At 41.7% G+C, this 13,538-nt stretch overlaps 1 protein-coding gene across 2 annotated transcripts in view; it reads right to left on the bottom strand.

Moving 5' to 3' along the window:
* Positions 1-13,538, bottom strand: part of DGCR2 (DiGeorge syndrome critical region gene 2) — a 40,359-nt gene that overhangs the window by 22,719 nt on the left and 4,102 nt on the right. The gene's annotated exons all lie outside the window — the stretch shown is intronic.

The following is a 13,538-nucleotide window of genomic DNA, read 5'->3' as shown; positions in this document are numbered from 1 at the left end:
CCTAGTAATTCAGCTTCATTTTGTGTCCCTCAAAACATCTCGCAGGGGAAAAAGAAAAATAAACCACCTGTCTATGTAAGTGAACAATTCCAAGCTTGTGTACAGACAGCAGGTCTGCAAGTCGCCACGAGCACCCATAGGCTCCCTTTCTCGCCAGACCATCGCCATCCATCTTTCTCCTGGATGGCGGTTGTCCATTTTCCAACCAATGTTTTCGAACAAGCTACAACAATCCCAGGTAAGCTACATTCAGATAAAAACAAACAGAAAATTTTAAAAGTGTTTTAAAGTAAAACATGCTCATCCCTGATTTTGAAAGAATCAAGTAGGTAACTGTTTTGCAGGGAGAATTCTCTAAGAGAAGATTTAAAATACAGGGATATATTCCCTCTTCCACTGTCTACAACCTAAGAAAAGAGCTGTAATTGCAGTTGTTACCTTCTGGAAACACATGTCTAAACTAAATGTAGACAGAGGTCACATTTAAGTGTTCAGTCAGCATGACCAGGCACAATATAATAAAACCAGTCATCATGCACTCTCAATGAAAGCTGTACCTGTACACATGGTAATTGGCGCAGGATATTGATAATAGGCTTCTAATTCAATGTTAGGCTAAAATCCAGTTCTAGTACCGGTTTCTTTTCAAAAAACAGACCTGCTCTTCTAGAAAAAGAAAAGCAGGCACATCCTCTTAGCAACCGCCTACTCGGAGCAAACGCTCAGGTCAGGAAATGGCCAAGAACTCAGCCAGACCTGCCAGACAACCGCCAACAACAGACCCTGCAGCCCGAGGAGAGCGGTCTCACCCATTTTTAGAGTTTTACGCAGTCCAAACTGCTAACACTGAAAGAGCACAAGCAAAATGCGTAATCAAATTTAACAACAACAAAAAAAACCCACAACAAACCAAAAAAAAAAACCCCACACAACTCCGGGTGAAATTTAAACTACGCAAATTTCAAGTTCACAGAAAAGCATTGACTCTTCAGTAAATCATTGCAGCGTCTTTCACCACTTTTGCACAATGTCAGCACACAGTGGAAGGTTTCTTCGAAAGCTCTACTATCATAGTTTTAAGTACAAAAATCTATACTGGAGCCTGTGGTAGGTATTTTAACACATGGAAGACTGTTGTCAGCCCACCTTCGGTTTTCCATTGCATTCAACTGTAGTTACGGCAAAAGTTAATTTAAGTAGACCCTTAATTTTTTTAACTGCTTGCTTTTAATGGAAGTCACGCACACAACCAGCGAAGAAATCTATTCAACAGCCTGCTGGTTTCACAGGCAGCGGGCACCAGGAAAGCACCACACACCAACATGCACATGGGAAAAACAGGAAGAAACACTTTTGTCCTTCTACAATTTCATACGTGCAACTACTATTTTATGTACAATTACATATGACTGGTTCAGATAAAGGGATGACTCCATCCCAATATTATGGGCACTTAAAAAATGCCAGTTACATGCCATAATGTCATCACTTCCTGCACTGCAGACACTCCTCGCTGAAGAATGTGGATACAGGGAAGAGTACAAAACACTTCTGTGAAACACCACTCAAAACAGCTGAACAGTTGTTCCCAATGGAAACCATGCTATGTCACATGCACTAATTATTTCTAACCAAGGAACACGAACTTCTATGCAATTATATTGTGGAGGGGGGAAAAAAGTGGCACTAAAAGAAATACTGTAAAATGAAAATCTCCATGTTCTGCAAACACTGCCAATAACACCTCCTGAGCCATCCTGATCCAGGGCCCATATCCCTGTGTGTTATTGAACTACATAAACCATCATGCAGTTCCTGGAAGAGTTTCATCTCAACTGTCCCACTATTGTGGTTTAGCCAGGCTCAGGAGTCCCAGAGCAGAGCACATCAACATACAAAGACTGATGAAAGCCTGTAAAGAACCTCCAAGATACCCAGCCAAGGAATAGAGAAATTTGGGATAGGTGAGGCTGCACAGGATAGGTGCTCGTCTCCACAACCCTGTCAAGCATTATTTCAGTTGCCTATTTTTAAGTCAAAACAGCATAAGAATGAAAACATTTCAAGCCCGTCTCCTTGCGGCAGAAAAGGCAAGTCAGGCTGCCAGCAGCACAACGGGATTCACGAAGATACATGAGCAGCAGCAACCAACAGGACAACACAACGTAACCAGCCATCCTTCCTGAAATGCAAGTAATGGCTTAACACACAGTCAGACTTTGTACTTTTCAGGAGTGTGGTAAACAAAAGCTGCTTCTTGACTCATATAATGTTACCAGTTCTTCAAAAGAATAGCAAAGTTTAAAAAATAGCAGTCCCACTTCTGCCCCTGAAGTCAGATACCCCACACTGTTCATAGCTGTTGATGGTAAGTCACAGCAAGGAAGGATGAAGAATTTTAAACTATCACCTCCTAGGAGCACTAAAAACATGTATTTTCACCAGTGTTAAAGCAGAAACTTTCTCTATTTTCCATATTGTTAAAAAGTACGTAACGGCACAAGTTCAGCCAAAGGAAGCAGCTGTTGGAGCAGAGGCACTGATACAACATCAGCTGACGGCATCAACAACTGCCTAGAAGTGAAAAAAATGGAAATACAACCACCTCCAGCATCCAGGTACAATGTGATGAGTTACACTGTCAGTATTATGATTCACATATGAAATTCTAACACAAAAGGCTTTTTTTTTTCTTTGAACAATCAAACACAGTCTTTGCTATGCTACAGTGTAAAACTTGGTAGACTGAAATCTCATTTTAGAGCAATTAAATTCATCTGGCATTTGCTGGGAAGAAGAGAGGCACATTAAACACTGGAAACAGCAGCAACTGTAGGCTTTGAACTATACATAAAATAAGCTTATAAAACATCGCAAAGTTCAAGCAGTGTGAGGATGTGAAAACACCCCAAGCAGCAAGGTGCCATTACAGTCTCTCTGCTTTGTTGTCTCAAAGCCTTTCTACAACATTAACCCTCAATCTCACCAACCGCCGCATCCTCCTGGCCGTGCTTACAACCAAGTACAGAAAAGCTACAGAGCTTGCCAAAGACTACAGATCAGCTGAGCCCCCGAGCAGAAGTTGGCTGTCCTGCCTGTGCTTCCACACTGTCCCAACACCACTGCGTTTCTCCCCAAAAATCCAAGCAACCTGCTGGTTGACCAGCACAGACCTACCCAAACGAACATTTGTCTTTCAGAAGTACCAACAATTAACTACCGTGTATTCTCACTTCACTTCTTCTCTCTAGCAACAGTTTATGAAGAGCTACACATTGACCAGAGGGAGTTTTACAGAACTCTATCTAAAAAGAGGAAAAGCAAAATTAAAATCAGGTTCAGACCATGTATCAGTTCTACAAGCTCAATATATAACCAAGATAAAACCTGATTAAGTGAAGGCCGAAAAACCCAATATCAATTTGTAAAGCATTAGGTGGACACACAGTTTTTAAAACCTAAATTTCACCCTTATATTTTCAAGGTAATGAAGATTACAGAAACCAGTGGAAAAAACCACCACCACTAGCAGTGTTTTGTACCACTAGCAGTACAGAAACCCTGATGTCTTGGCAATTCACAATTTACGAGGTACTGATGAGGAGCCAGAGTCCTAAACTAAAGCCTCCAAAACATAAACCTTAATTCAGGAGAGTGCTTTAATACAGAGATTAAACTCAGTGACTGCAATCACTGACTATGAAAGTTTGGGTTCCTTCAGTTGCAATGACTTAACTTCTCTTTATTAAAGAGATTCACCAGCCAGTAAATTCTGATATACTAAGATATTCTTTTGGTAGCTAAGACTACAGATGCACGTGAGATTTTAACATTTACATAGATAGTATAGATTTGAATATATTTCAGTTTTTAATACAAAGAAATGCCACTTTTCATTTGCTACACGAATTGTTTTTTCTTGTCTGCTGAGCTTCATTTGTATGGAAATTGAAATTTGATTGAATGCACAAACTCAGCATTTGAGGTTATTGCAATTATAAGCTATTACTCTGAAATACATGTACTGGAAAAGATAAGGTCAAAGTACATGGTTTGGTTTTCTACGTAAGCTTTCAATGAACAATGGCGCTTTTGTTTGTACCTCACGTGTACTTATTTTGGTCACATTTCTCAAGTTTCAATCTGGTAGACTCTCTAGCATAATTTTTATTTACAGAGTGAAGGAAAACAAAAGACAAGAATACTTCCTGCTTTCTCAGTGTAAGCCACTCATTGTCCCAAACCAGAGGAACCAACCTGCAAGAGAATATTCTGTTCAGGTTTGAAGAGGCAATTACAGCTATCAAAAGCTGATTAAGCATTAACAAAAACTCTAACTAAAGTGCTTAGGCCAGTAACTCTTCTTATTCAGATTTGAACTTGCTCAACAGGTCTGTCTTATATTTTATAATACTAAACCTACATACTTAAGACAAGACCTGCACCTACATGTTGCACTACCATATTTTAACACATTTAAGAATAAGTTTACTTATTGCTCTTTTCTTAAATCATTGTTTCTATATAACCTGACCCATGTTAAACCGTACGAGCATGATCAGAGATCCTAGAATTTTCAGCAAGAAGTCTAACCCCGAAGCCCTTAGCTCCCAGAGGTTTTGCTTAACACCCAGTGCTCAACAAATGCCTGCAAACGCGCATCAGAAACAAATAATTAAAGGAACACCACACACATCATCATCACAAAAACACATCCAGCTCCATATCTTATATTTATGCTCAAGAGGAAGCATAACACAACCAATATTTCTCTAGACTGGGATTTAATTGATTAACAGAAATTTTAAAATATTCTTAATATTCTCATAATAACAATAACATAATAGTTTTCTTAATTTAACCCTCAGTAGATATGTGAAAAAACCTGTCCTTAAGCTAGTCCTCTGTGGTTGAAAAGCATTTTTCACATCCTGGACTTCTCTCAAGTCCACAGGTGCAGTTCACCAGAGAAGGCGCCGTATCTTGCTCACGGCTCCTGAAAATCTGCAGCTCGTACAGAGCGTGACGGTCCTGCCTGGCCCCTGCTCAACAGGGCTCTGTGACAGCATCTGCTTCAAACTGCACTTGAGGATGTTTGACACTGCCTTTGAACAGCTTTTCTTGTTTTTAGCTTGTCTTTGAGGTATCGCTGATCCCACACAAAGGCAAGCGCAGCCAGACCTAAATAGGATTTCCCCGCAGCTCCAGATCCCAGAGACGCTTTCACTACCCATCCAGCCCCCAGCAGGCTTCTTCATGCCACTTGGTGAACCTTATTTCCACCACATTTTTAAATTTATCCTTAAACTACTCACCACACCATCCAGTGTAGCAGAGGGAGAACATACAGTACTTTTAACAAAGCTGCAGTAGAAGAAAAAGACTATGATAACACCACCTTATTTCCAGAGAAGAAAACTATTTGCGACACTCACAAATCACCATCAGATAACTATCAATTCCATAGATTAAGTTTATTAAAGCTTCTCAATGAAACTCGTCCCATTTACTGTCTTCAAATTAAAGACCCATAGAATAACTAAAACGAAAAACCTACAGAAGAATTAAAAAGCCAAAGAAGAACAGAACACTCCACTTTCATGTTCAGTCCTCCAGAAGATAAAATGCTCAGCCATTCACCTGCGTTACTCAAATCACGCCTAAGCACGACCCTTACGTCACGTAGGTTTGGTTCATCACGGCCCGAGTACATGGAGGAGGGTATGAAAACACAATGGCACGGAGCCCAGGAAAAAAAAAAGGCTCCATGCCATGCACAGAGCCCACACCTGTTCGCAAATTTAATTCCAGCTCCTGAAAATTAGAGATTCTGAAGTTATAATCCCATTTACTAGGAACACATCACTTCCAAAAATAAGTAATACATGTTAGAGCCATCGGCATCTTCTGCATGACCTCAGCATGCAGTTTCATGAAGTAATTAAAACTGTGACAGCACTCCAGCTGAAAACTGTAAATCCTTAATGAATAACTCTAATGAACATTCTGTATTACTCAGTGTTCTGTCACAGTAATTTATGCTGGATGACCCCAACATCCATCAATAGATGTTTACAGCACAGTGAGGAATAGCAGCAGCCTCCTTCCCCTCACATCGATATTATACCTACACCCTGCACGAGCTTGGAACTGACCCAGTTTCTCCTTGCTCACAAGTGTCATTCACTGCAATTCATTGTCTGCTCTTTGTCTGGAGGGCAGACTCAATGCCAGTAAGGATAAAAAAAAAGCGAAGGCAGTGCAAGAGAGCCAGCATTCAGCTACAGCAACATCAGAGCTGCTTGAATGGGAACCCTGGCTATTATTTCCTAAGACTTAGAAAATACAGACTGCATGCTCTATGAATGTGGACGCTTATTCCTAAGACTTAAACAGAATCTTTCCCAGTTCCCCAGTACTGCTACAACCAAACACAAACCAAGCCTCGCTACTTGAACTAAGCCAAAAAAATAGTGTGAATTAGGTGACGCGGTCTTCCAGACTGAGAAACAGCTGTTTTCATTGTAGTGAGGATACCAGCTAAGCAACAGGCTTGCATTTTTTTTCCTCCTTGAGAAACTGCTATATTATGATAGTAAGTAAATAGGCAGAAGGGAAAAGCAAAATACAGCACTGGCACAAAGAGCACTCAGCACAAACAAAACCAAAGCCATGGGTACTCAAGAACCCTTTAATACAGCTCAAAATTAAAGCCTACAGTTTCTATATACTAACAACCTTGTTCAGGACTTCAGATGTTTTGTACAGCCTTAGGTGGGACTTAAGTGTTTTAGTACAGCAGTGACAAGTGATCTAAACCTGTGCAGCACCACATTTTTGACCCTTTCCCTAAAGAAGGCTCGATCAGTAAGTGAATCAGCAGAAGTGCCAATCACACCTCACAAGTAAGTCCACTAAACAATTTCAAGCAAGCTTGAGAAAGAAGTCAAGACCAGAAAAATGCAGAGTGAGTTTTGGAAAGCCTAGAGCCAGCACAAGGGAAGGAAACGATGACAGCCTTAAGCTTCAGAGGGCAGGAAACCCCCATGTGGTTTGCACTGCTCAGCAGCTGCCTGCACATCTGCACATCTGTACAGTGCTGCAGTGGGGGTGCTGCCCAGCTGGCAGGAGGGATGGGGGGAGCTGGGGTAACCAGACCCTTCCACCAGACCCTGCAGGACTCCCAGTTTCTTCATACCAGAGGACGTATGGTGGACAGACAGAGGGGACATGAGGTTGCCATGGCCTTATTAAATCAGTGGTGTCAGGCAAGGGTAGGTCCTACATATAGGGACAGAGGTGACAGGTCCATTGGATTCCAGGTTTCGTTAAACCCCATTACTTATAATACGTGCTCATGGATGCTAAGAAAACAGCACTATTCCTCACACAGAATTGAAATATGGTCTTGTACACAACATATTAATTCTCCCAACAAATGCAGCAACAGAAAAAAAGGTCCATTAAGAACAGCACCAGTAGCGAAGTACTCAGCAAGTCGTGGATTCTGACCAGAAAAAAGCACCATCACAAACAGTACTTTCTCCCTACAACCCATACACCGAGGCTGGGACAGACAGATCATCCCACATACACCACAAATACCTGAATTCACAGGACTACCTGGGTACCTCAGCGTAGCTACTTTCAAGTTTCATCCTAAATCCTCACCTCAAACCTTCACCTTCTTCTAAACATAGCTTTTATGGCAAGATCCTCATGCTCCATTGCATCTAAATCCCCCAAAACATCATATTAATGGACACATACCCTTCTTGCTCATTTGCAATTCTTCAGAGAGCAGGGCCATTCTGACCATGGAAAAGCATCAGGTTCTCAGCTCTGTCTGGACAAGTGGGGCACCCTTGCCTGCACCTCCTTCCTCCCAGAAAGTGTCTGCACTGGGCTTTCACCGGGTATCATCTCCAGCACATGTCAGAGTCACCTCTGGGATGTTCAGAACTACACAGTGGTGCCTGCAACCCTAGAAGGACCAGTCTGGCAATCAGAAGTATATGAACACCAGGAACATTTCCTTTTTCAGTTTTTGACAGTCTACGTGCAAGCTGCTTGTTGGAAAGCCTCTGAAAAGTGACCTAGAGAAACTACCAACAAACGTGATCCAGGCAGTACTCCTCTGTCTTAAGCAATTACCTTCTAATTGCCTACCCAAAAAAATCTAAGCATGTGAGATTAGTTCATCTCCTCTTCCAAGTGTATTCTAAGAATTAGAAAAGTACACATCCTATCAAGCCAGCTCAGATCAATATTTCTTTCTATAAGAAACAGTTTTCACTCAAGAAGTATCACCATGGAAAGAAGCTGTATTCCTTTTGACCAAATAAACTATATGTGTTTAAAAAAAAAATGCTAGAAGAAACAAATAGTCTATAACAGAGTTTTCCACAGCAGAAAGAAAAATTTAAATCCAAAGTTTTACACTACCTGTATTAGTATTTTCTTTAGATCACGTCTCAACAAGAAGCGTATTCAGAGGAAACATGATAACAGCAATTCGAGGACTGTCAGAGCAATCGAGGCTAATGTATAGCCACCGTCAAATTGAAAGTAGGAATTGCCAGATCTCAACAGTATTAGCAAGCCCTTCTACTTTCAACAATACAACATGTTGCTACTTTGGAGGAAAACAAAAAAGGTTGTGGGGTTTTGGTGGTGGTGAGTTTTTTTGGGTACAGGATTCAATAGTATTTAAGTATATCCTTAAACTTCCAGCACATGAGCAATCCAAACAAATCTAATTAAAATACACAATTTCAGACCAAGTATGTATTTAGAATACACAAGGAACTGCAATAGCCTAAAATGCCAAGAAAACAGGTGACAAAATCCTATCTATGAAATCAGGAATTTTTAACTACTCCACTCTCCAAAAACTAACGTAATTTCTTAATTTCAAAACCAAAGGAACATGGAATAAGCTTTCTACATGGCCCTAGGGAAGGTCATGGTCTTAAACAAGAATCTAACAATTCACGAGGACAGGAAACCTGCACATGAGCACTGCTGAAATGCAGGTCACACTAAAAAAAAAAAAGCTTTTCCTCTTGTTTCATTTTTTTCTTCACACCTTGTACAAGACTTGATGAGCAAGCACCTAGAACACTTAAAAGCAAAAACTCGATATACAGAAATATTCTGACCTCAAGTACGTAAAACCTATTTTATCCTTTGCACGGTAGCTGGTGCAGTGGCTGTCGCGTACCAGACCAAATGGTTCACGCTTTGAATATCATCCCCTGCTCAGCTGGAGCTGAACACGGCAGGAATGCAGCGATGTCACCACCACTGCATCCGTCCACGCTGTACGAGACACTGTCCTTCCTTCTCCCACAGTAAAACCAATAACTGAGCGGAAATTTCATATATCAACCCCCTACATTTCATATTTCTATCAGAAGCCAGCAAATACACGTCCAACCAATTTATAAGAAGTCTCATTCCCCACACCTTCTAACCATCCCAGTACCACCAGCATTCTTCAGCTCTTCCAGCAGCTTATGCTGTGCACCTGTGTCAGGTACTACAACATGAAACTGGATCTGGGTCAATTTTAGCTTTTGAATTACATTCAACTCCACTGTTGCTCAGAAAGACACAGATGAGCACTCATACTACCGCTTCCTTTGACCATTTCTCTGCAGTCTGCTTACTACCAGAACCAGGGGGGACAACGCTTCTGATTAAGTCTTTGCACTCAGATCTCGCTCCTGCAAGATCCCTGATTTTTCATAAAGATTTTTCCAAGATCTCACTCATAAAGAACATTTGTGTTATTTTATTTTAATCAGTAAGGACTAATTCAAGCATGACAAACAATTTCACAAATTCCATAGAAACACAAATGCAGTTTTGACCATCCCTAGATTAAAAGAAGTTGTAACATGTTTTAGAGGTTTAGCATATACAATGCACAACACTGCTCGGGCACAAACTCAAACCAAGCAGGTGTGAGAAGCAGGATTGTTTTCTTTTACAGTGTATAAAATAGAACATACTACTTTTCAGTTAGAAGAAAGGTTCATATGGAAATCGCTTAGGAAATATTAGCACAGACAAAACATACAGACACCAAAGGACAACACTAACTCAGTGTTATGTAAAATCAATCTCACTCGTGCAAAGGCAACGCCTGACACCCCCCGTATCACCCCAGAGCTTGGGGGTAAGAGCTGGGCTGGGGGAGCCCCAGTTGGGCTGGAGTGGAGCCCCCACATGGATCCAAGGGCTGCGCTCACACACTTCAAACCTCAGCTGCCCACTTTGCAATGCAGATTGGAGTGTCAAAATACGAACTTCAGCATTTCAAAGTGACACCTGAAGCTCCCTCAGGAAAACACAGACACAGCCAGCCCAGAACACGCAGCATTGTTCTGCCAGGAATGACATTTAATCCCATTTTCCTACTAGCTCTGTTTCCCAAATAATTTCCCTGGGTACCCCAAGTAACTGGTCTCATATTGGGAAAAGTACAAGGAAGCAGGGCAGAGGAGGCACACAAAAGACAAAAACACATAAGAAAAAGTTACACAAATGAAAACGTGACAAAAAAAAAAACCAGTACGTTAAAGGACAATAGAGAAGGGAATGTCCCAAGAGTACCAACCAAAAACCAATTCTACATTTCCAGCCACTAAGCAGGCTGGCAATTGCCAAGTGCTAATCAATAAACAGAACAGAAGCTAAATATAATTGTTAGATCAACCAATTGTAATTTTAATTAACTAGGAAGTTGAATGTTATTTTGTTTAGCTATAGTTAATCAGGCAACTATCAATTTTCATTAAACTTACTATTGTATTTCTAAATAATCTAAACGGTAGGCATCAAACGCTGGTAACAGCGTCCTTAGGAGTCAAATATAGCAAATACCATTAAAATGCTGTTCATCAAACCCAGAATTAGCAGGCTGACCCTTTAGTACAAAATCAAAACGTTTCTCAGGAAACCAGAAGATGCCAGAGCATTTCATAGTTTGGGGAACGAGGACTAAAGGTTAATCTCAAACTCATGTTTTTAAGCAACTCAGTTGCTACAGCTCACCAATTACTTCACCAAACAACCTGTGATTTTTCCTCAATGTGTCCTCTACAAAACCACAGTGCGAAGTGCAACGCCAAAGTGCGAGCCTGCCATGCAAGGACATGAATGGTACATAAACCCTTCCAAAGGGCAGAAAGTCAGGAAGGGACGGGCACTGCCAGACACCTGCCACACTGACCGCTGCTGAAAAAACAGGGGGTCTTGGCACCCAGACAGTCTTGGGACACCAGCAAACTGTTCTTTGTAACTGCAGCACAACAAGGACACATGCACGGTGCTGTATTTAGACAGGAAGAATAAGCTGCAACTGCAGAATGAGCAGCAGACCAGCAGCTAGACCTAGCAAAGGAATCTGGTGTTCGGAGTCTGTGACAGGAAATCATTAAAAATGTGCTATACAAATATCTTCAAGAATTGCCTGCGTTTACCAGATTTTGTTTTGGGACATGAAGACGGATGACCCAATCTCTTAGTGCACTTTCTAGCCATAACTTTCTATCAGTCTACACAGAACAAAAGATCAACAAGCCTTCTCCCATCACAGGTTAGCCCTTGAGATCACACAGGCAAAGATCAGCAGTCTCTCATCAAGCTGGTATTAGCCGCAATCTGTTTCTTTTCTATCTCAAAGGCTTCCTTGTTCAGGCTACCAGTGCAAAAACCCCTCACAGCTTATTTCATTTTAAAAACCAAACTCGAGCAGACACGTTAACCCATGAAGGGCAGGAGTGACGATGCCACTGAGCTGTTTCCAGGTCCTGCTCTGACCACACTTCAGGTAGCCCAAGTTCGGTGTGGGACACACCGGCTCTGTGCGGTGCAATGCGTGTGAGCACAACACCAAGTTCTGCTCATCACATAACGAGGTATTTATATGCATCTCATACAATGAAATGAGACCTTATAAAAGTTGCAAGAAATCACCACATAAAAACACAGAGACTCAGGCATTACTCAAGGACAGACTGTAGAGGTAGCTACTACTCTTGCATTACAATTCAACATCAAAACCTGCCCTAACAAAGCTAATTCCAGGGGACAGAATAATTCATTGAAGTCTTGGCTGGTTTTCTGACATTCACCGGGGGGTTTACGTCTTTTATACTTGGTATCTAAAGTTATTTTCTCTTCAGGCTGGCTGTGCCTCTCCCCCTGACTCCGGAGACCAGCAGCACTTCCACAGCCGCCTGCTCCTGCTGCAGAGCCTGCGGCAGCGCTCCCTTCTCCATCGCTTCTGCTGCTCTGGCCTCACCTTCCTCTACAACCAAAATCACTGTGGGGATATAGAAGCCACATGTTTGCAAACCCTCCAGCTCCCCTTCTGGTTTATGACTTACCAGAACAAAGCGTGCAAACAGTTCTCTGCCTACTGACTCTTTTTTTCTCCTTTGTGGCCATAGCTAGTAAGCAAACCCACTCACACCTCAGAAATTTTGCCTCATAATTAACACCAAGAATTACCAGTCTTAAAGTATCAGACCTGCTAATAAGGTCTGATACCTTCTGCCATGTCTCTCTGCTATGCTGATAGCAGCTGTGAGAAAGACTTCAAATCCATCAGTCTCGTTTTGCAACTCGTAACAACGGCAAACAGCAGAGCATGGGAACACCAGGAAAAGGGCGCAATAATATAACAATAGTAAGAAAAAAAAACACTAAAACCAGTAGATTAAGAAGGGGATGAGGAGAGAATATAAGACTAGAAGACATGCCAGCCCTCCTTTCAGCAAAACTAACTGAGGAGTTGTGATAAAAAAAATCCTTCTGCCTCTCACACCCTGAAGCCCTCACTTGGGAATTCAGCTGAACACAGAGCCAGGGACTGCAGTTAGCAACAACACGGAACCAGACAAATATTACTCGCCACAGCTCTCACTAAGGTAGAGACAGTGAACAAAGAGCAAAGTAAGGGCTTCTATTTGCTTACCAATGAAATTCCTTTAGAGCAGAGCAATGCTGAGCCCAGGTCACATTTTACGACTGATATATTTGGGCTTCCTACTGAATTAACCGATAACATTAAAGCAGGCAAAACCAGACACATTCAGTCACAGCAGACAAGGGGATCACCTTGAAACGATGTAGATTGTGGGTTTGTTTAGACTTCAACTCTGAACAGCTCTGCCTTGCATTTAAGACCTACAGCTTTTGAGTAAGTGACAAGAACGAGCTGGCAATTTAAACACCCTTGGCAGTTGTGTCAGGATACCAACACCCCGCCAGTAAGACCATAACCACCAGCTGCACACAGGCAAGCACCAAAGCGCACGGAGAGTTCAAACTTTAGTTAAAGTTATGGGGCTTTTTAATTGGCAAGTCCTTCTAAGTATTGCCAATTAGGCAAGTTGTGCAAAAATCTTAAAACCAGAACTTGGGTAATGAAATTACTTCCTCCAGCTCGCTTTGAAGTGGAGAAAAAAAACGCTGCAAGAACAAGAACTCAATTGGCTTTTAGCTGCCTGGCAAGCGCTCTAATA

The sequence above is a fragment of the Columba livia genome, chromosome 17, assembly GCF_036013475.1.
Source record: "Columba livia isolate bColLiv1 breed racing homer chromosome 17, bColLiv1.pat.W.v2, whole genome shotgun sequence".
Lineage (NCBI taxonomy): Eukaryota > Metazoa > Chordata > Aves > Columbiformes > Columbidae > Columba > Columba livia.
Note: the sequence above shows the minus strand (reverse complement) of the source record. Positions and strands in the feature narration are given on the sequence as shown.